General features: G+C 40.0%; 1 long non-coding RNA gene across 1 annotated transcript in view; it reads left to right on the top strand.

Moving 5' to 3' along the window:
* Positions 1-15,544, top strand: part of LOC141573200 (uncharacterized) — a 37,551-nt gene extending 22,007 nt beyond the window's left edge. Inside the window, exon 2 of the long non-coding RNA XR_012498876.1 lies at positions 12,253-15,544. This is a non-coding gene — a long non-coding RNA (uncharacterized LOC141573200). The remainder of the gene's footprint in view (positions 1-12,252) is intronic.
* The last annotated feature ends 6,144 nt before the right edge of the window (positions 15,545-21,688 follow it).

The raw sequence follows: 21,688 nt of genomic DNA, 5'->3' as shown, positions 1-21,688 counted from the left end.
AGAATACTTAAGACCTTCGAGGAAGGGGGAAAAACTGTTTCAACATGTTTATTTTATCATTCTGTTAAATTATCAATTACTTTTATTATTGAAACTGCTGTAAAATCATAAGGGTGCTTTTATTTTAAGAGCTAAGAGCCATTGAACATAAATGCCATGTTGACTTTGTCTTCATTTATTGCATGTACTGTTTTCTTCAGAAAGTTTCCAGAACTTTCCCAGTGCTGTGTTGTGCTTCTCCTTGGTATTGGATAGTTAATATCTCTCCTAAAAATGTGTCTTGGAAAGTTAAGAAATTGGTGAGAAAAGTGCTTACACTTCAGGGATTTCTGGAATACATAATATGTTTGCATGTTGTCTGTTTATTTAGAACTGTGAGTGAAGTTTATGGTAGAACTATTTTCTTGTATGGCTGCTCCTGAAAGACAAGGGAAATACTTTAATCTTAAGACAAATCAACTCTGAGCCAGACTGAGCTCAGAATTCACATTCCCACCTGCACACTTCCTCAAATTCTGTTTTGTGAGTGGATTATCTCTGATGCTTGATTGTCTGATTTCTAGAATCTACTTCTGGCTTCAGGCACATTGACAGAGGAAAGCTATGTGCTGTCTGTCTGTCTACTAAATTCTGTTCTAACAAAACAAGGTCAAAATATCTTAAACTCCCATTCAGGAAAAGTACTCTCAAAGGTGTAGAATTTTGGTTTTCTATACTCGGTGGTTAAAAAAATGTGTGTTTTCGAGTCAGCTCTATCCGGAATGGAATCCTGGATCTGTCTCTTTAGTAGCTTGAATCAAGTTGCTTTAGTCTTCTAAACTTTAGTTTCCTAGTATATAAAGGGGAGATAATTATAGTAACCTACTGCATAGGTTTGTGAGAATTAAATGACCTACTACACAGAGAGTCTAGCTCATACATAGTAAGTGCTCAACAAATGACAGCCATTGTTGTTCAAAGTCTGAAACAGAAGATTTTCCTTTCAAACAGAATCTTAGAATGTTTTCTGTTCAACAAACACGCCTGTGTGGCTCGGATTGTGCTTATGGGCCATGATGGAAATTGTAATGTCCTTGCACCTGGCTGGCCACATTCCTGGCCCCTCCCCTGAATGTCCAGCTTCTGGTTTAACTGGAAGTTGGAAGGCAGGGCCAGGACACTCTTGCACCCTCTGACAGCCAAGACTAGAGCCTGGCGGGAAGGTGGGTGAGGTCTCCCTGATGCCAACTCAAATTGCCTCTGACACTCCCAGCTGCTCCTCCTACCGAACTTTCTGGGGATTGTTTTGGGGACAGTGCCTTCCCAGTATTGTCTGGGGCTCTGCTGGGTTTCTGGTCCTGCCTCCAAACTTCCAGTGCTGTTCTGGCTCAACCAGAAGTTCAGGTGTGGGGTGGCCTGGTGGTGTGTTTTGGTGTGGGAGAGTGGGTGGGGTGAGGCAGAAAACACTTGAGCAATACATGTAGAGGCCCTGGTGAAGTTTTTTTGTTTTGTTTTTGTAAGTGGAATTTTACTTCATGCCATTTATCCTTTTTACATGCTTTGAGCTTTCAAAGGGTTTCATCTCATCAGGAGTATAAAGGCCACTATAGATGAGCTATGAAAAAAGAAGATTAGAGGAAGACAGAAGAAGTTGAGATGGGTTCCTCCCTTCAACAGGTGTTCCCCTAAAACCTCTCCAACATTCTCTTTCCTCCAAGCATTTTTTTTTTTTCCTTTTAGTCTTTCTAGATGTCCATTTATTTCTGGCCATCCACAGAAATAAAAGCTGAAGTTAAAAGGTGGAGGGAGCCTGAAACAACTTGTTTTTTTCATCTTTGTTCATCTTTTCAATCCTATCATCTTCATTTTTTTTCCCCCTTAGAGCATAGGAAAAGGGAAGTTTTAAATTAAGACTCAAAACATAGAAAAAAATAACTTGAGAAGAAAATAAAACAGGGAAGCCAGGCTAGTAAAGTAAGGAAGATGGAGAGGAGGAGGAGGAAGGGTGAGCCCCTCAATCCCAAATTAGTAGGAAATAGTCCCTAGTTAATATGGAGCAAGCAAGGCCTCTTGTCTTACTTAACCTTCAGAAAGGAATTTACTGAAATTTGATAAAATTGGAAACGAAAGTCTGACGGGGGGAAATCCTCCCACAAGACTAGCAGTGATACTGAACAATTCAAAACGTTAAGAAAATCTTGGCCATGTGCCTGCAGATGACCCATCCAGATACACCAAATGGATTTAGAATTATCTCTTGATATTGGAAATACATATAAATTTTTTTGGTGAGAGCTGTGATGTACTTTATATATAAGGTAAGAATTACAACCCTAGTTTTGCTATATAGGCTTTATTTTTTATTGAGCATAAATTTAGTTCACATTTACTTATTTAATTTTTAGCATATTAGAAACATCCTCCAATTCTCTCAGAGTCAGAACAAAATAAAAAGATGATTCCTCTATTTATGGAAGCTGTAAATTAAAGAGTTAGACCTTCCAAATACGAAAAAGTCAACTAACTAAAATCATGATGATGATGGGGGAAATAAAAACGGGTTGATAAACAAGGTATAAACTTTCAGCTATAGGTCTGAGGATGTAATGTATAACATGGGGACTGTAGTTGATAACACTGTCTTGTATCACTGAAATTTGCTAAGAGAGTAGAACTTAAATGCCATAAAAAAAAAAAGATGATAAATACATGAGGTGATGGATATGCTAATTATTATAACTAGATGGGGGAATTCTTTTACAATGTATACATATATTGAATCATCACAATGTACACTTTAAACATCTCACAATTTTAGTTGTCAATTATACCTTAGTAAATCTGGGGAAAAATATTAAGAAGAGCAAATGTTTTCCTTTCATAGGATTATATTATTTACATAGATTTGTATAATAAACTTTTTTTGAAGAATTTTTTTCCCCAGGTTTATTTTATTAATGCTGTCTGAACTGGGATTTTTTTGTAAATATATTACAATTTTATTTTCACAAAAGTATCGTCAATTGAATACATGATTTAGTGTAGTATCAAGTTGGATAGTTTTTTGAGTAAGAAGTGGAATATTGGGCCATCCTCTTAGGCAACAGCAAGTGAAAGAAAGATATTTTTTTTCTCATTATTTTTTCACCTTTTTTTTTAAAGTTAAATTTAGTGGGGTGATAATGGTTAGTAAAATTACATAGGTTTCAACTGTACAATTCTGTAATACATCATCTACATATCACATTGTGTGCTCACCACCCAGAGTCAGTTCTCTTTCCATCACCATATATTTAACCATATAATAAACTTTCTAAATGCTTTTGCAATAGTAAAAGACTCAGAGGGCCACTCCACCAGGGAGGGGTCACATTTATCTTTTCTGCCTCCTGTGCTAGTACAGTGCTGGGCACAGGTGGGTGTTTTTCATTCTAAGCCAAACTGTGGTGGAGAGTAGTGAATGGGATATTCTAAGGAAAAGTTACTCATTTGTTTGCTTATTTTCGTATAATAATTGTCTTGGTGGTAATCTAGCTGAGAAACCTACTCCCTGAGTATTCTAATTAACAAAAAAAAAACCACCCTTTGGTTGGGTGCTTTATTACATGTCAGGACTTTAAATACAATACACTGGGTACTCAGTATCCTTATAGGTGACTTCACTTAACACTTGCTCAGCCCAGTGATGTGGGGATCCTGACTTGTACACAGCATCTCACTCATTGCCAGGGCTCAGTACATCTTAAACAATAGCAGCAGCAGCTGTGAGAGGAATCCAAGGACCAATTTGTTGGGATAAAGCAAAACAGGGCTTTGCCATATGGGAGATATATCTCAGATGGGTTTATTAGATGTAGGATGATTTTTCTTGTAGCCTAAGGGCTTTCTGGAGGGAATCTGAAATCTTTTCACTATGTGCACATCATTGCCAGATGTGGATACAGTGAAATAAAACTTACCCTGTGTGTGCGTGCACGTGCACATGTGCATGTGTAAAAGTGGCAAATTTTGACTCATAGCCCTAGTTTCAGTTTATCTGACTCTCACTTTCTTATGCAAAAATTTCTTCATGCGCCTTCGCACTGTGCAGCAGGATTTTCTCCTCATCCCCGTCTGAATTAATTATGGGTCATATCATGTTCACCAAGATGTAAAACCAGAGGCAGTGAAATAATGATAAAACACGGTTATTTCATAGAGGACCCTGTTAGTCTTGTACTTTCATAGTAGTATGTAACGGAGAGCTCCACCCAAACTTAAAAATTCACAATGCTTATTGATACCATTAATCAGAATTTGCCATGTGAACAGCTCAGGGATCTGTTATATGAAGCTGTCATGTGGTTGCAATCATACCTTTTTAACTGCCATCAGGGGTAACTGTCAGCAACACCATATCGTCTCTCCAGTCTATTATGGCTTCAGGTCCCCAGGGTTCCATCCTGAGTCCAGGGCAATTTGTACGATACGCTAATGACCTGCTGATTGTCTGCACAAAAGCGAAATCGTACGCTGTTCAGGCAATACAGTGATTCCACGCAAAAGTAAAGAACTGTCTGGTGTCAAAATAGTACCATGCTCTAACTTTGATACATGTTTTTTAACTGACTACGAGGTACTATGTGGTTCTAAAGCATGTGGCAGAAATAATGTTTATTCAAATAACTAACAAGTTGGCAGCAGGGAAATTTCGGGAGTGTGTGTGTGTGTGTGTGTGTGTGTGTGTGTGTAAAGGATACTGTTCAGATAGCTGTTTCTGTTCAGATTTTTGGTTCTCGTTTTGAAAGGTATAGAAACTACAAATATCTTTGTATCAGTTGGATATTTTACTCAGTTGGTGATTATTAAGATACACTTTAGGGTGGCCGGATGGCTCAGTTGATTAGAGCACAAGCTCTCAACAACAAGGTTGCCAGTTTAATTCCCGCATGGGATGGTGGGCTGCGCCCCCTGCAACTAAAGATTGAAAACAGCAACAGGACTTGGAGCTGAGCTGCACCCTTAACTAGAATGAAGGACAGTGACTTGACTTGTAGCTGATGGGTCCTGGGAAAAACATGCTATTACATATATATATATATATATATATAAATTTTATTGGGCAATATTGGGTAACAGCATATATATATATATATATATATATATATATATATATATATATATTTTAAATAATATGTAACCAAAGGGTTTTCTTACCAGGTAGTGAAAATGTGTGGCGAGTACTATATCAATCTATCTACCTATTTATCTATTGGCCTACCTCTATGGTCTACCTCATTGAGCAGGTTTAGGGCTGTAGGGGGGCAGGTGAAGCCATCTCAATATTCCATGTGGTTGTGACGACCCTACAGTATCTGACCCTCTACACCTGAGGACACAGAAAAGAACCTGGGTCAACCCTGGAAAACCATCTAAACTCCTACCCTGCTTCTCTTTTTCCCTGTCCCTGTGCTCCACCAGCTCTGCAGTCTGTCTCGTGTGTGTGTGTGTGTGTGTGTGTGTGTGTGTGTGTGTCTGATGGGCTGGTTCTTCCCTAGGGGACTTGTCACCAAGTCATTATCTGTGTAGTGATGGAGGAGAATTCCTGCTGAGACTCTGACCTGGATTCCAAAGCTTTAGTACAAGACTTGGCTTGTTTGCCTGTTTATTCATTCATTTGTTTATTCTTTCATTCATTGGATGGCTATTTTAAACCTGGTTTATATACCAGGCACTATGCTAACCACCGAGATGATAATGAATAAGGTTTGGCCTCCACCCTCAAGACCCCTAGTAGTCCTGTAGGAGCAAGTGATGGTCAATTGGTAATTATCAAATACTTAACAGACTGTCAAGGATTGCTTGCCAGCTCAGTCCTGAAAGGATTCAAAGAGAATGTGAGTGGCAATATATTGGTAAAATGAAGTCTCCTCCAAGACTGTAAGGTTGTGTTAGGGCAAGAATTGACCCTTGTTCTTGGAATTACTTATAGCTCTTAACATAGGAAGCACATAGAGTATATGTTCAATAAAATGCTAGTGAATTTTTTGGTCTTAGAAGCTATAGCAATGGAATGTGAACTGCAGTGTAGGGGCTTTGGGTTCAGCTCTGGGTTCGGCTTCTACTGATATAGCTCCACTTAGTAACCAAGGATAGCACGTCACCCCACTACCCCCCTTCAAATGTATTTGTCCATTTCAGAACATATGTGTTTAGCACCTATGACATGCCAGCACGTGTGCTTGGTGTTGTGGATTTAAGACTGAATAAGCTAGAAACAGGGTCTTTCCTCCTGCAGCTCACAGTAGAGGGGGTGTGGCAGTGACCACATCCAGAGGATTCCAAAAATGTGTGTTAAGTTTTGTGAGGGAGAAGTGCTATTGTTGCGTAGACTGCCTCAGGGCATGGGTTAGGAGGTCAGAGAGAAGAGTGCTCCAGGCCAGAGGGACAATGTGCAAAGACCTGGAGAGGAGAATGAGCCTAGTGCATTCCAGAGGCTTAAATATATTCACAGCCATTGAATTGTCACCTGCAACGGGAGGAGCTTGAGAGGAGGCTGGGGAGGTGAGCAGGGCCAGATCCTGAAGGACCTTGTAAGGAATGCTAAGTAGTTTGAACTCCACTGAAGATCAAAGGGAATTTATTGAAGGGATTCGAGCAGGGGAGTGCCACAATGAAACTTGCATGAAGGGGGATGGAGAAGGTGAGAGCTATACCAGTTAGGGAGACTTTTGTATTAATCCAGGTGGAAGGTGGGCCCATAATCAGTATGGTATTGTGGAAAATGCATAAGCTTGAGAATCCAGTAAGACTTAGCTCTAAAACTTATTCTCTATGTGACTTTTAGCATGTAGCTATTTTGTGTAACTCCTGACCCTTTCTTCTGCAAAATGGAGAAACTGTGTCTATCTGATATCAAACTTATAATACTGTAAGAAGCTCCCAGGTATTATATGACACATACTTAAATGATAGTCCCTTCCTGTTGCTATCAGTAATATTCTTTCCTACCCACTTGTATTTCTCCTCCTTTAATATGCAGCTTTATGCTTTTAAATAAGGTCTTTTGGTCCTTTTTATTCCTGGACGTTTGTGTGGCAAAGTAGCTTTCTTTCCCCTCCCTGCTGCCTTTGTGACTACTACAGTTCTCCCAGAATGTTCTGGGCTATTATTACAAGGTTACCTCTGAAGAAGTTGGTTCTGTGGAGCACTATTCCAGTCTGGGCAATGTTATACCCAATGAAACCCAAGCTCGGGAAAGATGAAAATCTTTGCTCCCTTCCCTTTTGGAACTTTCTGGTAACTGCATTCTCTTCTTCCCGCCCTTGGAATGCAGCATTGGTGTTATCTTTGGCTGTCCTCAGGGCTGCTTCTTAAGCACTTGTGGAGAGAGAACAGTTGCATTTTTTTTTCGTGTTTTTTTTTTCCCCCCCAGACTAGATCTTATTTTCACTCTGAGAATATTCCAAAATCCTGTCATATTTTCCTTTCTGACATCTCTAAAACTCATCTTTTCCCATTGGTTTCCAATAGCTAAAATCCTTTCCCCTATTTTGGCCCTCTTTTTTCTTCTAACTCCTTATAAATAAATATGTCCACTGTGGTCTCTATTCTTGAGTTCTGTCTCTGTTAAAGCAATCTTTTTGGTGCCTTCATTACACCATCCTTTTAAAATGTCTTCACCAATTTCTCTCATCTGCATTAAATCTGGACTTTAGGGACCTTCACTGCTTTTCATTGCCTGATTAGTTTTTCCCCTGCTGGTTTCCTATATTTCTTCTTAATTTCTTAATACCTGACCTCCTTATATATATACTTTTAATTTTCCTTCATTTACTTTTTGTTTTCCTAGGCAGTTTTCAAGCTGTTTTTGCCCCAGCCAAGAACATTTTCTTTCCTTTTTATATACCAAATCTAGCCTCAAACAAGTTGTATCCTGAAACCCCTCTCTTATTTCTCTCATAGCTCTCTTCCTCCTGTTTGCTAATGTCTCCCTCTTCGTGGTCGTTTCTTTACCAAGTGATGCTATGGCTATGTGATAGAACGTATGTATGTGCTCTTTAGGTATGAGCAGATCTATCATTTATTATGGAAGCTTTATGGTATTAGTTGATTTAAGTCCATTCTCTTGCCTCCACTGCCACTGCCTTGGTTTGGGGTTGACAATTGCAGTTATTTCCCATTTGGTCTCACTGTCTCAGTATCTCTTCCAGCTATTTCAAACTTCACATCGTTCTCAGAAATGTCTTTCTGAGCCGGTGCCTTTCTCTTCTTAAACAAAACAAAATAACAAAGCTTCTGTTTTCCCTGGCCTGTAGGATAAGATTTACCTTCCTTAGTGCAACAAGAATCTTCATACCAGGGCCCTTCTTCACCATTCCAGACTTACCTTGTCACTTTTTTTACCCCCATCCTAAATTCCAGTTACAAAGAACTGCTCAAGGAGGCATTTTACTCTATACAGAGGTCGAGAGTGGTCGGCTACAGGCCAAATCTAGTCTGTAGAATTCTTTGCCATTTTTTAAAAAACAAAAAATTTCATGTAAAAATCTGTTTTTCTGGTTGCTCTCAGAAAAGATGGCAATACTACACCATATATCCACTTGACAACAGAGGCTTGGATTGAATGGTGGCTGCCTCTTTAGATGAAGTGGGCTCTTCTCCAATTTGTCATGGTTTCTGCCACTCCATTCTGTATCCCCAACATTGAGGCAAAGTGTCCTTTGCCATTTATCATTGCTCTTGTACTTTGTTTGGCTTTATAATATTAAGAGAAAATTGTACCACATCTCCATAGATAGATAAAAGATAGGCAGATACTGTTTTGCATTTTAAGAAACATATGGGGCCCAGTTCACACTTTCATTCTCCTGGTCCTTGTAGGTACCTGAGTTTGGATCTCTTCTTAACACTAAGGCTCAGTGTTTAAGTTCTGATCCCATCACTTACTTACTGGCTGTGTGGCTTTGGGCAGGTTATATAAGCATTCTCTCTGTCTCACTTTTCACCTCTGTAAATTAGGGGTGACAATGGTGTGTACCTCACAGAGTTTTTGTGAAGATTATATGAGACAGTCTATGTAGAGAATTTAGTAGAAGGATTGGAACACAGAAAGCATTCAGTGAATCTTAGCGACACTATTATTACTATTATTATTCTATTTTCCCCGCATCTAATGGTGGGAAGATCAGGTCCATGAGGGGCATGGTTTTACAGTCTTTTTGTGCCTATTTAACCACACCTCCCTAGCTATCAATTTTGCCACTTACTAGTTATGGGCCTGGTCAAGTTATTTAATCTCACTCTGCTTCTATTTTACTATCTGTAAAATGTTAATAACAGAATAATACTAATAATACTACTAATACTAATATCCCCATCTTTGGTCATGATATATCATCGGAGATAACCATGTACTATGTTTCATAGGTATCTGCCACATAACAAATAGGCAGTAAATGGTGGCTATTATTGCCATCAGCTTTCCTGGCAAAATTTTGAGTCTGTTGCCTTAGGGATGTCACCTAATAATTGTGAAGACCCAGGGATTCAGGTGATCTACCTATATGTGACATGTGGTGCTCACGCATCTACATGGGCTTTTCAAAAATTGAGATGTAATTCACATACCATAAATTTCACCCTCTTAAAATGTACAATCCAGTGGTTTGTAATATATTCACCACATTTTGCAATCTTCACAACTATTTAACTCCAGAACGTTTTCATCATTCTCCAAAAGAAACCCTGTACCCATTAGCTGTCATCTCTCAAACCTACCCCCCAGCCCTCGGCAACCACTAATCTCCTTTCTGTCTCCATGGATTTGCCTGTCCTAGATAGCTCATATAAATAGCATCATATAATAGATGGCTGTACATGGGCTTTTGCCTGTGTGTTTCCCTGGAGAATAAAGCTGCACCTTTTTCCAGAAAACAAATTCCAACTAGGAAGATGAAGGAAGCCCTAAGTAGGAAGCAAGAAGAAGGAAGACTGCATGGGACAAGACTGACCTCAGAAGAAAACCAAACAAAAATGAGTTCTAGGAACCAAGTTGAGTAGCTGGGAATGTTGAGCGGCTGCAAACCATAAATATAAAACGCAAGCACACTAGGGTCCTGTGGATTTTTCTCAGCCTGGCCCTCAAAAACACTATAAGGATCTCAAATGCCCATCTGTGGATTCACCTGGAAGTTGGTTAAAAATACAGATTCTCCGTCGGCTCTTCCTCAGGCTCAGAGAATCAATATCTCCAGGGTGGGGGATTAGAATCTGCCACAAGATTCTGCGAGGCTGTGGGTATGGAAATCACTGAATTCCATGGGACATGCTTGTATGACACTGAACTGTGTTATGTCCCATCTTCAAGGACACTACTCTGTCATGTTGATGCTCTTCTTAAGTATACATGTCTGAGCTTCCCGATAGATTGTTCACAGCGAGGCCTTACTTTTCTTTGTCCGTCTCAGCCCTGGACACAGTCTTCCACAAAGCAGGGGCTCAGCACCTGTTAGAAGTTTCGTTATACAGGAACCTGGAGGGTATTGCTGGGATATTGCTAGCCACAAAGTCATGAAGGTCACCAGGGCCCAAGAGATCTTTCTCCTACATTTTAAGCATTCTTTCCTTGAGGCTCTGGTGTTTGCCTTCAGGGCTTTGACTTGTGCCCCAGTGTCCAAGCGCCTTTTGATCTTTGGGCTCCAGGGCATGTCCCCAGAGCAGTCCCTCAGGGAGATCTTCCAAGTGGCTGCAGGGTGAAGATAGGTCTAGGGCGTGACAAGGGAAGTATGAAGGAATGGTTCCTATACCTCATAGATCAGAGTCCCCCAGGGAACCTGATAACATTCCTGTGCCTCCCCAGACCCACTGAACCAGACTGTTGTCCAGGAAGGGGAAACTGCTACTCAGATACTCCCCACACACTGCTCTAGAGTTTGCAGAACATGGTCCTCCTGCCTGTTTCTGGAGCAAAGACAAAGTGTTGTACTCATGAGGATTTCCTTGGGCAGGGCTGAGGACTGGGTCTGGGAGACCTACGCTCAGTCTTGGCCCTTCCTTTTAGTTGGTTCCTGTGTGACAGTGGGTAAGCCACTCTTTTTAGTTTGTTTCTTAGTAAATTGAGGGATTTGGACCAGCGTTAGATACTTGGAACACAGACGTGATCAATATCTGTAGTGTCTTTTCCATGGGCTCAGATGTCAGTTCTAGAGGAACCTCCTGTTCGCGTGCTCTGAGGACAGAACTACGATTTCAGTCTGGAGCTGGCAGCTGTACAGTGTCATTGGAGGCAAAATTGCTGAAGCCCACTGTTTGGAGGTTTGGTAGTTGGTCAGATTAAACAAGATGCCTGGGAAGCCCCTCCCCTTTCCTTGCTCACTTGTCACCTTTTCCTTCCTCCCCTATTCCAGTAATTAAGAGATTCATGTATATGTACAAGCTCCTTTTTTAAATTGCAAATATCCCATGGGAATGTTAAAGCCACCAATTGTTAATATGCTAGTATTTGAGTAAATCTAGCAATTTGGAAGACTTTCTGTTAAAATAGTATTCTGAATTAAAGAAATTTGAGTGGGTGGATAATAGCACATGTATACTGGGTTCCTGGAGCCTGAGGAAGGGGGCAGAATGGCAGCCAATCACTGAGCTGGCTGTTTTGCCCAGTACTTTGGTGCTATAATACATCGCCCATGAGACTTTTGGCAGAAATGCCCTAAACTGGTGATACTTCATCTATACCATCTTCTCATTCTGTCTTATTTTGTTAATGACTCTAGAAATCAATCATTTTGATTGCCCAGGAACTGGATAAGGCTTGAGTCACTGTTCTTGTAACTTTTCATGGGATCTTAAACCCAAGTTTATCCCCAAATATAATTATTTATTCAGCTCTCACTCAGGTCATAAAATCACAACTCCATTCAGGTCGGCCCTGTGCAATACTGTGAAGAAGCAGAAGCAGCTGTTCTTGAATTTTGTGGGCTCTCTTTCCTTTTTCCCCAAGTATGTCCCACCCTAGCCCACTCATTCTACATCCTTTCTGCGTGTAGATTTACTTATTTTAACTGCATCTACATTTTTCCTTTTTCTTTGGTACAGCAAAATAAACGAAGGAATGGAGAACCCTTAGGCATACTTTGTGTGTTCCTATAGTCTCCACTGCATTGTCTGAAAAACCACAGATTTCATTTAGATGCCAATGAATCCGTCATCGGGTTTTGTTTAAGCCGTGTATTTACCAAGATCCTCACTTGAGCCATGGCTTAACTTTTTAATCTTTGATTTATAATTTTACAGTTGCTGAGACAGAAGGAAAACCCACTCCTTTGGAGGAGCATGGCCTTTTCTTATATTACTTCCCACCGCTGCCACTGAGCTTCTTGAACCTTGACCCCTGGACACCATCACCAAGAAGACCTTATGGATGGGCCACCTACCCCTGAGAAAAGAGGAACACCAGCTGCAGTTTCTAACTAGATTGCCTTCTTCATTTCAAGTAATGGCTGCTATCAGTGTCAGATTAAAGAGAGACCAGCTGGACAACTGCTTGGAGGACTAACCTATAAGGGCACTAAAATGTCCATACTGTGCTAACACAACCATGGAAATATAAGGACAGGAAAGTAATGCCAGCACTTCTTTTAGGGATAATTCCGTATGGGACTGGAAGGAATGATTTAATAAATTCCTTAAGGGTGGAAAGTAGGGAGTAATCAGAATATAGGGGAGCATGGTGATGTTTTAATGCAGGGCTCCTCTTTACTCCTACTGGGATATAAAAACTGGGACCCCCAGCTGGATAGTTTTTAACCAGAGAGGGAAAGCAGACTACCCTAGTGGTCCTACTGCTTGGTTTTTTCCCACGGAGAGCTCATCCTGTTTTCTAGTATAGATCCACAAGTAGTGGTTCGAAGGAGACACAAGCAGAGCCTACATTCCTCTGCTCTGAACTCTAGGACTTGGAAATGAAGAGATAGTCGTAAACTGTCTATCTTCCAGTTCCAGGATGTTAGCCCTTAGTGTGTTTTCATCCACTTGGGGGTCGGGATTAACAGAGAAGATCAAGTCCAATGGAGCTTGAACTCTTTGCCGATGGGTTGGGTGATCAGACCCTGTGTTGTGTTAACTAGATCAGTAGAGACACCAGGTGGAATTGGGAATCTTTAAAAATATTTGACGGAAAAGTGATAGTGCTCGCAGATATTGGCAGATGAAGACACCAAGGAACATTCTTGGAATCATGAAATATGGAACTGATGGTCATGTTCAATAATTCAACAAATAGTTAAGTACCTATTGGACACTATGGAATCCTAGGAGCAAGACAGACATGGTCCCTACCCTCGTGGAGCTTACATTTTGCTTTCTTTTGGATGTGAAGCACAGTGGCTGCAGCAAACCAATGGTCACAAAGATATTATCAAGCCCAGGATTCTAACTAATGGAGTAATTCCTATTGCCTTAATCATGCCTTGTGACCATGCTTTTATAAGACTTGAAAGTCTGCATTCTATAAATGCTCTGTGAACCAGTGTGGACTATTTCCCTAGCAAGCTGTGTAAAGTCCCATGGTGCCAGGGAAAGGGGTTTGGGTTATTAGGGCTCCTACGGAGGGAGATACTAAGTGACTTGGGTCAAGAAATAAGAAGAGATAGAATTTGGGAACCAGCTATTTCTTCTGTTCTATATAGGAAAACTGCAGTGTGAGAAGTGCTGGGCTGGGAATTTTGGTCTTTATTCTAATATTAACAAGCTATGTGACTGTGGGCAAGTCACATCACATTCCATGCGGAGGCCTCTCAGGTGATACCAAGACCACTTCTATCTCTAAAAATGTTAACATCAGGCCCCAGAGGACTGGACAACTGGCCAGTTTTTAACTCTCTTGTTCCTAAGCTGTCAGATCAAGTAGACATGCAGTCGTCACTTGATTGTTATTTTTTTGGAGGGATGTTTATCAACTTTGTGTGTTACAATGAGTCCGCCTTTCCCCTTTGGAATTGAGAAGGTTCTAGAATCATACCCTGTAGAGCCCATAAAGGCTTTATTTTCTCCTCCACTCTTTTTTCTCTCCCTGCCTTTCTCCATCTCCCTCATCACATTTCTACTAAGCATATACCATGTACTGTGTATCAGGTATGTGATAGGCCTGGAGATCCAAGGTACACCTGACATTTTCTCACACTCCAGAAACTTTTATAAGAGAGGGGACAGAACTCTCCTTCCTTTCATTTGCTGGCTTTCCTTTTGGTGAGAATCAACCATGTCTCAGAGGGTTGCTGGTGGTACACCCAGGGTAACCAGATACAGGCAGATGTCTCGTTCTGCTCGAGCAATTTTGAAATGCCTTGAGATACACCTGCAGGTAATCATGAAAAGATCTATGTCCAGATATAAGGAAGAGACAATCTTTTACTTCATGGGATGTATCTGTAGAGGAACTGTCCTCCATACAGTGATGGCTACTGTCTATCCCATCTCCTACAACCCATCTCTGCCCAGGTGGAGAGAATCTACGTGACTACATCCAAAACTTATAACAAACAGACAAACAAACAAAGCTCTCAATAAATAAACATCTTTTATGTATACTGTGCTTCATATATTCACTATGGCTGGTGTCCTCTTTAAAAAGAAAAAAAAACACTAATCAGACAAAAAGATATTGTTATAATGCTTAACCTCATTTTGAATCCTATATAAGTGACTTCTCATCCTTGTTTTTTCCATTATTCACAATTCTATTTGATATATATCTCTAAGCGCAGAAAATATTTTATGAAAAAATAAATCTATGAAATTTCATAATCAGAATTGCTGATGCAAACTGGTTTGAGAATTTTATCCTGGGAAATAGTTTAGGGACTTCAGTGTTTGGCTTAAATGGTGGAATTAATTACTCTTGACTTTCAATTTGCTTCCTATTTGAGGTTGACTGTACTGACAGCTCCAGTTAATGCCTATACCTCTCCATAGCCAGAAGCTTTAATTTTCTCTATTGCTTTCATTTATTGCAGATGTATAGTATTACTAAGTGGATTGATTAGTGCTTCATCTCTTCTCTTTGCCCTTACTTTCCCTCTTGTAAATATACTAAAAACAGTGTAAGGTTCACAAGATCCAATGGCTGATAGGGTTTAGAAGAGAAACAAAGGGTCTTGTTACTCAAACAAATGGAAAATCAACCCTGGAATAATTGACAGCATATTCAAATACCTTAGGGCAATATTACTCCTATTAAGCAGAAGTGGTGTCAGTAAATCTATATGACTCTAAACATTGTAATGAAAAGAGAAAAAAATTTTTTCTTATGTGCTAGAGGAGCTATAGGGAACATTCTGTGGACCATCTCATATTTCCAAATATCTGGATATTGGCCATTGTGAAGACAAAAAATACAGATGATGGACTGGTCTTTCCACTTCTGATTGCATAGTCGAATCTTGTATCTCCAGCCATTGACTGTAGGGAAATTTACGTTTGTTTTCTTTGTCCCTCTTGAGAAAAAAACAAAAATCTTATTTTTTCCAAGCAATTAAAACTCTTCTGCTTCAGTTAGGATTAAAGAATTAGGAGTTCTGTGTCCTTGTATATAATTGCATGTTTCATTTTTCTTGTTTTAATGATTGACAGAAAACTGATAAACTGAGACATCTCTGAATCAAGGTTGGATATACTCTGTTGGTGGCCCCATTGCTAATTTGTTTGGCTATTTTGCAGGATTTCTACTCTGTAATGGAAAGGTTTATTAACTATGAGGGGTGCAAAGCTTTCTGAATACTAATGAACTTATTTGCCAAAATTTAAATGTTCTTTCTTGTCAGTGAATGCCTGTCTCACTTAATAGGATTCAAATTGAATAATGAAGAAAATTAGACTATATCATACCCTCAAGAGAAATCATGTGTAAGTTGTAATAGAATAGTAAGGGGGAAAAGGGGGTCATATTTTAGAAAGAAGAGTAGAAAAATGGGGTCATATTTGAAAGCATTAACTCGGAGAAACCCAATTCTTTCAAAGAAACACACTCATAGTAGTTCAGTGAGCAGACTTTCCCACTGCACAAGCGATCTATACCTTTGGCTAGCTCAGAATGAGGGTAAAGTCATAATCATAGGGGAATAAATGTTAGTTTCAGTGGTTACGGTTTACTGACCTTACTCTGGTTAAGATTATGTACCTTTGATAAAATAGGAAAGTCAATAAACTTGAAAAGTGAACACAGATCTCCAGAGCAGTACAATAGGGAGAAAGATGTTGAGAAATTACCCAATTTTTCCTGTAAGCGTGGTATAATGAGGCTGTCCCTTGGTCAACCTGTTTACTTCCATTGCCTAGGTGTTATCACTAATAAAGGTGATGATCATGAGTCCTTTCCATTGCCAGCATCATGATGCCAGCATTTCCTTTGCCCACAATGAAGGGCATTGTGGGAACAAGATGGCTGCCCTCTTGACCAAGGAGACAGGCTGGGAGAATTTCACCAGCCATATAAACAGTTGAATATAGTCAGGGACGGAAGTAGAGTGTGTATGTGTGGAGGAAAATAAAGTGATAGTGGGGGACTGAGGGAGAATATAAAGGTAAGACTGTGCAAAGATGGGAATTGGTCCCTGTCATACACTTGAAAAAGGAAGGTGTCTGTTGGAAAAAGATGAGGTGAGGAAGGATCCTAAAGAGAAAATTAAGGGAAGAATGACTGTCTCCAGAGTTTGCTAAATTATCATGAGATTTCAGGAGGAGGAAAGGAAGATCAGAAGAAAAGGACGAAGGCCTTGAAGCCTGTGATGTTTTGAAAACAAAATACAAACAAAAAAATTTTAAAGCTAAAGTCATGCTCTTCTAGGAAAAGAGGCAGGGAACTACCAGAAAGTTTGATGACAGCAGGGTTTGTATGCAGGGATTTACTTTCAATCTATGAGAGAAAATGTTTATGTAACATAAATTCATGCGGCGTTAATGTGTTTTTTGGCCATGATACCAGGCTTCAGTTGCTAAGAGGAGAAAGAAGGGTCAATGTATCTCAGAGGTACGTCAACCAACTCTGCAATATTTCTTGTGAGATTTGTGTTATCCCCAATGAACTAGAAAAAAGACCTAGTGTATTTGATTGCCTCTGTGGGAAGGCTGGAGAATGATGAACCTAGATTTTTTTCCCCTTAGAATGATAATCTTGTATTAAAAATTAAGGCAATAAAGAGAAAGCGAGTCTAGGGAGATTAAGATTCATCCCCACCATTTCAAGTCATGATCTGCCCCTACAGAAAGAAAGAACTTGGAACCGGAAAGTAGAAGGAGAGGGGAAACCGGTGAGTCATGGGCAGGGGAGCATGAAGAGGGAAATGAATGCATCAAACCAAACAAGACTACACGAGCTGTGAGAAAATTAAATGAACAATAGAGTTGGAAGGATGATGAGGGTAATGAGGTATATGAGATAATAAGGCATTTAAAAATAGGAAATTACTAGGGAAAGTGAGGATGAATGATGAATTACATGGGAGAGGGTTAAGGCAAGGAAGTGAGGAGGGAATGGGGACGGTAAACAAAACGTGACTAATGGCTGTAAAAGGCAAGTTGGAACTCTCGATAGCCTGTCTCCCAACTTTCGGAGAATGTGCATAACCTAGAAATAAAGGCGGTAAAGATGAAAAGATTTCGTGGTTAACATGAAATTGTGAGGACAGTAGAGGAAGCAATAAGCATCATTAGTCCTCAGGAATGTAAGCATTTCTAGAGAAATGTATTAATCAATGCTCTCTATTCATCTATTAATAAAATAGTCTTCGTCTACCTTTCATAAAAGGTTGAATTATAAAATGAATGCTATGAAAGGAAAGAAAGCAAAGCATTATCAGGAGAAGCTGAAGTACAGATTGCATTTAGAACAACTGAAGTGGGGACTGAGCAAGCGAAACTGTTCACAGCCTTTTCTATGAACATTTTGAAATTCAGCCTCTTATTGAAAGAACTGGAGAAAATGTATCCAAATAGAAATGTGAGCAGGGATTGGGGGGAGGGGAGTAGCGGTTAACTGTAGTAAATATTTTAGAACATACTTCCATAACATTTTTTTTTCCATAAAAATGAGTGAGATTAAGTTAAAAAGCTTCTGAGTATTGCTTTAAACACTTTGGATGAGAGGATTTATAGCAATGTAACATATTCCCAGTAGTAGAAATAACGTTAATTTTTCAAGAAGATCAATGTCTGGAGCAGGTCTTAATGCCTGTGATTATCATTTTGCTTTCTTGTGTTCGTGAAGGGGAATCCTTTTAGTCAGACAGCACCAGACCTCCTTTGGAGGGAAGCTGATAAAGTAATTTAGGTGGAAAGGCCTAATGAGATAATGATGCTAAGGCCAGTTAACACCTAATAAGAACATAACCACCAGGGATGATATTGTTGCTTATTAATTATAATGATGATGTGGAAGAAAGAGACAAGGTGGCAGTCATTTAGCAGAGAGCACTCAGGAGTAAAGCTGTTTTCCCAAAGGGCAAGTTGCAGTCAGTTAGAATTAGAAGTAGGGCAACATTTAGCAGCGTTAGAAATTTATGGCCGTTGGGTTATACCGGGACCACAGCACTGGAGGCCAAGCAGGAGGCAACAGACGCCTTCCTGATGATGGCCAGAGCTGGAGTGGTTGCAGGGCCGGGCCATGCATGGGAGTCACAGACTCCAGGCTGAGTTTTGGGGGCAGTCCGCTTGCCTTAGCTTCCACAGTGGTCATTCATGGGCAGACGGGCCGGTGTCCAGAATGGGGCTGGGTCTGCTTCCAGTTCTGTGACCACCCCCTCCACTCCACTTGGTCCTGTGAATCAGACCCATAGCACAGCTCTCCCACCAGTGTTGGTGCCATGCCCTGTTGTGGGAGCCCAGAAGATCCTTTGGTCCTGTTTTCAGAGGCACAGATCTAGCCTTTATTTGCTGACTTGAATTTAAGGTTTCATGGTGTTAGTCAACTTCCCTCACTCTGCTTCCTGAATTCCCTGTGGGTCTGGGCACCTCCATGTTCACCCAGGGCAGGGGAATTGTAGTATCAGTTCACTACAGATACACTGCTGTCTGTATTAGTCACATGGGCAGGAGTCAAGAATTCCAGGAAGCAGCCGTGTGAAAAAAGCATGGAGCTTTTGGAAATCGTGTGAGTCCTCAAGGGAGGCATAGAAGCTGGAAAGCCAGGACCAGTCAGGAATATGAAATTTGCCATCTTTCCCCTCACCATGTGGGTCTCTATCTTGGTCCTAGAGCGTAGGCGACCACTCCCTCTTCCCTGAGGTTTTCATTGCCATCTCTGTAATGACAGGAGGTGGTTCTCCACAGCCTTGTGTGCTAATTATTTTATTAGCTGGATGACGGCCATCTCACAGGATTTTTCTTGTCCTACGTGATGATGTCACTGATGTTGCCATAGAAAGGCAATAACATTCTCATCAATAACTTTTTAAAGGCGGTATAGTTTACTGTTATTAACTGTGTGGTTTGAGAGAGGCAAGAAGTGAAAAGTGCTGGACTGGACGGCAGAAGATGTGGCTCTAGTCCTGATCCTTATACGCGTACATACCAGCCCTGTAACTTGGGGTAAATCTCTTGTCTTTCTGAGCCTCGGTTTCCCCATCCATTAAATGAGCGTTTTTTTTTTTTTTTAACGGTAATATTTATGGTTTTAAAGCTATTCCCAGCCTTAAAAAATTTATATTTAGGCATATATGTTCATAAGGCTCCTACATTTATTAATCCTTTATGAAAGATGTAATTGGTAAACTCGTAGTATGACAAGGTCAGGTTTACCAATGAACCAATGGCAGGACTATTTATTGAGCACTAACTATGTGGCAGACATACCAACCTTAAAGACAGGTGCTTTATAGGTGAGAAAACAGAAGCTTCAAAATGTGAAATAAGTCATTTAAGATCATATAGTTAGTTAATAAGGGAGTGGAACCAACATTTAAACCCAGGTCTCCCTGAAACCCAAGCCCTTGACTTTCATTATCATTGCGTGAATGTCCCACTGTTTAGAACCAAATACTTACATCCCTTACCTGTTGGCAACAGCCACTGTGAAGTTTTCTTCTGTCATAGTGGTTCTCAACTGGTGATGGAAGGAAGGAGGAAGGCAGAAAGTAGTTTGAAAAATCTCCCCAGTTCATTCTTATACACACATCTCTGCCTTGAAGCCCACCCTGAGGCATCACCTGGCCAGAATCATACTAACATGATCACATAAACAGCACCTTCCCAGAAAACTTTCTGCCATGTCTGGGCTCTCATTTCTGTCTCTCCCGGTATGGCTTTGAAGGAGGCAGGGACGTTGGACACAATTATTTCTCTTGTCTTCCTAATGGGAAATCGAAGCAAAGGGAATTGAATAATGCAACTTTATGCAACCAGTGGTCCCAGAATCAACATGGAGTCCCACCTTTACACTCCAGCCATCACAACACATTGTCTTTCTAGCCAATTCCATTAATAATCTATTATATATGGAGGGGAAAATGTCACTCCCCCCCACCTTGAAGTTTCCTAGTAGGTGTATCATTTCAGTGACGTTAATTTATTCAGAGTATCTGTACAACCAGCCACTGACAAACACCAAGTGGAGGAGACTGGTTTCTTAACCAGGCATTTCTATGGACAACTTAATCATTTTCTAGACCTTCACTGACTGGTCCCAGAAAAATGCTTCATCAAGGTTATTAAGAGGATTTAGGTACAGAAAACAGAAAAGAGTTCTTCATTGTTCATATCTTCTCTGAAAGTAATACACAGAGTCAATTCCTTTTTGAAAATAAGACAATTAGCACTTAGAATTTCAAATTGCTTTTCAATAATTTATTTTAATGCCACACAGACAAGGCCCCAGATTTAGTCTTAATCCACAATTATTTACAATCTAAAATGCTTTCATTTGGTCTTCTCTCTATATTTTGGTTTCTTCTTTTTCCTTTTGCTGAACAAATTCTAAATTGTTGCTCACTATGGGTGCCTTCAGCTAACTGTGCAAAATTAGAAGTATCCAGCTGTAGGGTTTAAGTAAAGGTACAATAGAATACAATGTTGCCAGTTAGAAGAATGAGGCAGGTCTATATGGAATAGTCTCTAAGATATGTAGTTAAAATGTAAAAAGCAGGATATAGAACAACATGTATGGTAAACCATCATTTATATAAATACAAACATGTCCATGTTTACACACTGCCTACCTGTGGAAGGACATTTAAGGAACTGGTAGTAGTGGCTGTCTCTGGGGAGAAATTTACTGCTGTGAGATTGGAGGGAAATTCTATCTATACCCTGCTGTCCCTTTTATATAGTGTATCATGTTTGTGTATTACTTATTCATATTTTTTTTATAAAAAGGGAGGTAGAGTTATTTTTATTGAGATGGAAAAATACAAAAGATACATTGTTAGGTACAAAGAGCAAGTTGCAGAATAGCATGAATAATATATGATTCTATTTTTGTAAAGTAATTATACATACATATATGTATGTGTATACATACACACACAATATCTGTAAGGGTATGCACCAAACTGTTAACAATTGTTCTCCCTGGAGAGTAGTAGCATATGAGAAAGAGAGAGAGAGTGTGTGTGCTTTCATTTTTTAATCCTAGGTACTTCTATATTGCCTGAATTTTTTTCTTGTTTTTACATGAAGCACATACTAATTCACAATAACTAACTCATAAAACCCAAACCCAGCAAAAGGATTTACTTGATTT

This window comes from Rhinolophus sinicus, linkage group LG09 (assembly GCF_036562045.2).
Source record: "Rhinolophus sinicus isolate RSC01 linkage group LG09, ASM3656204v1, whole genome shotgun sequence".
In the NCBI taxonomy this organism is placed as follows: domain Eukaryota; kingdom Metazoa; phylum Chordata; class Mammalia; order Chiroptera; family Rhinolophidae; genus Rhinolophus; species Rhinolophus sinicus.
Note: the sequence above shows the minus strand (reverse complement) of the source record. Positions and strands in the feature narration are given on the sequence as shown.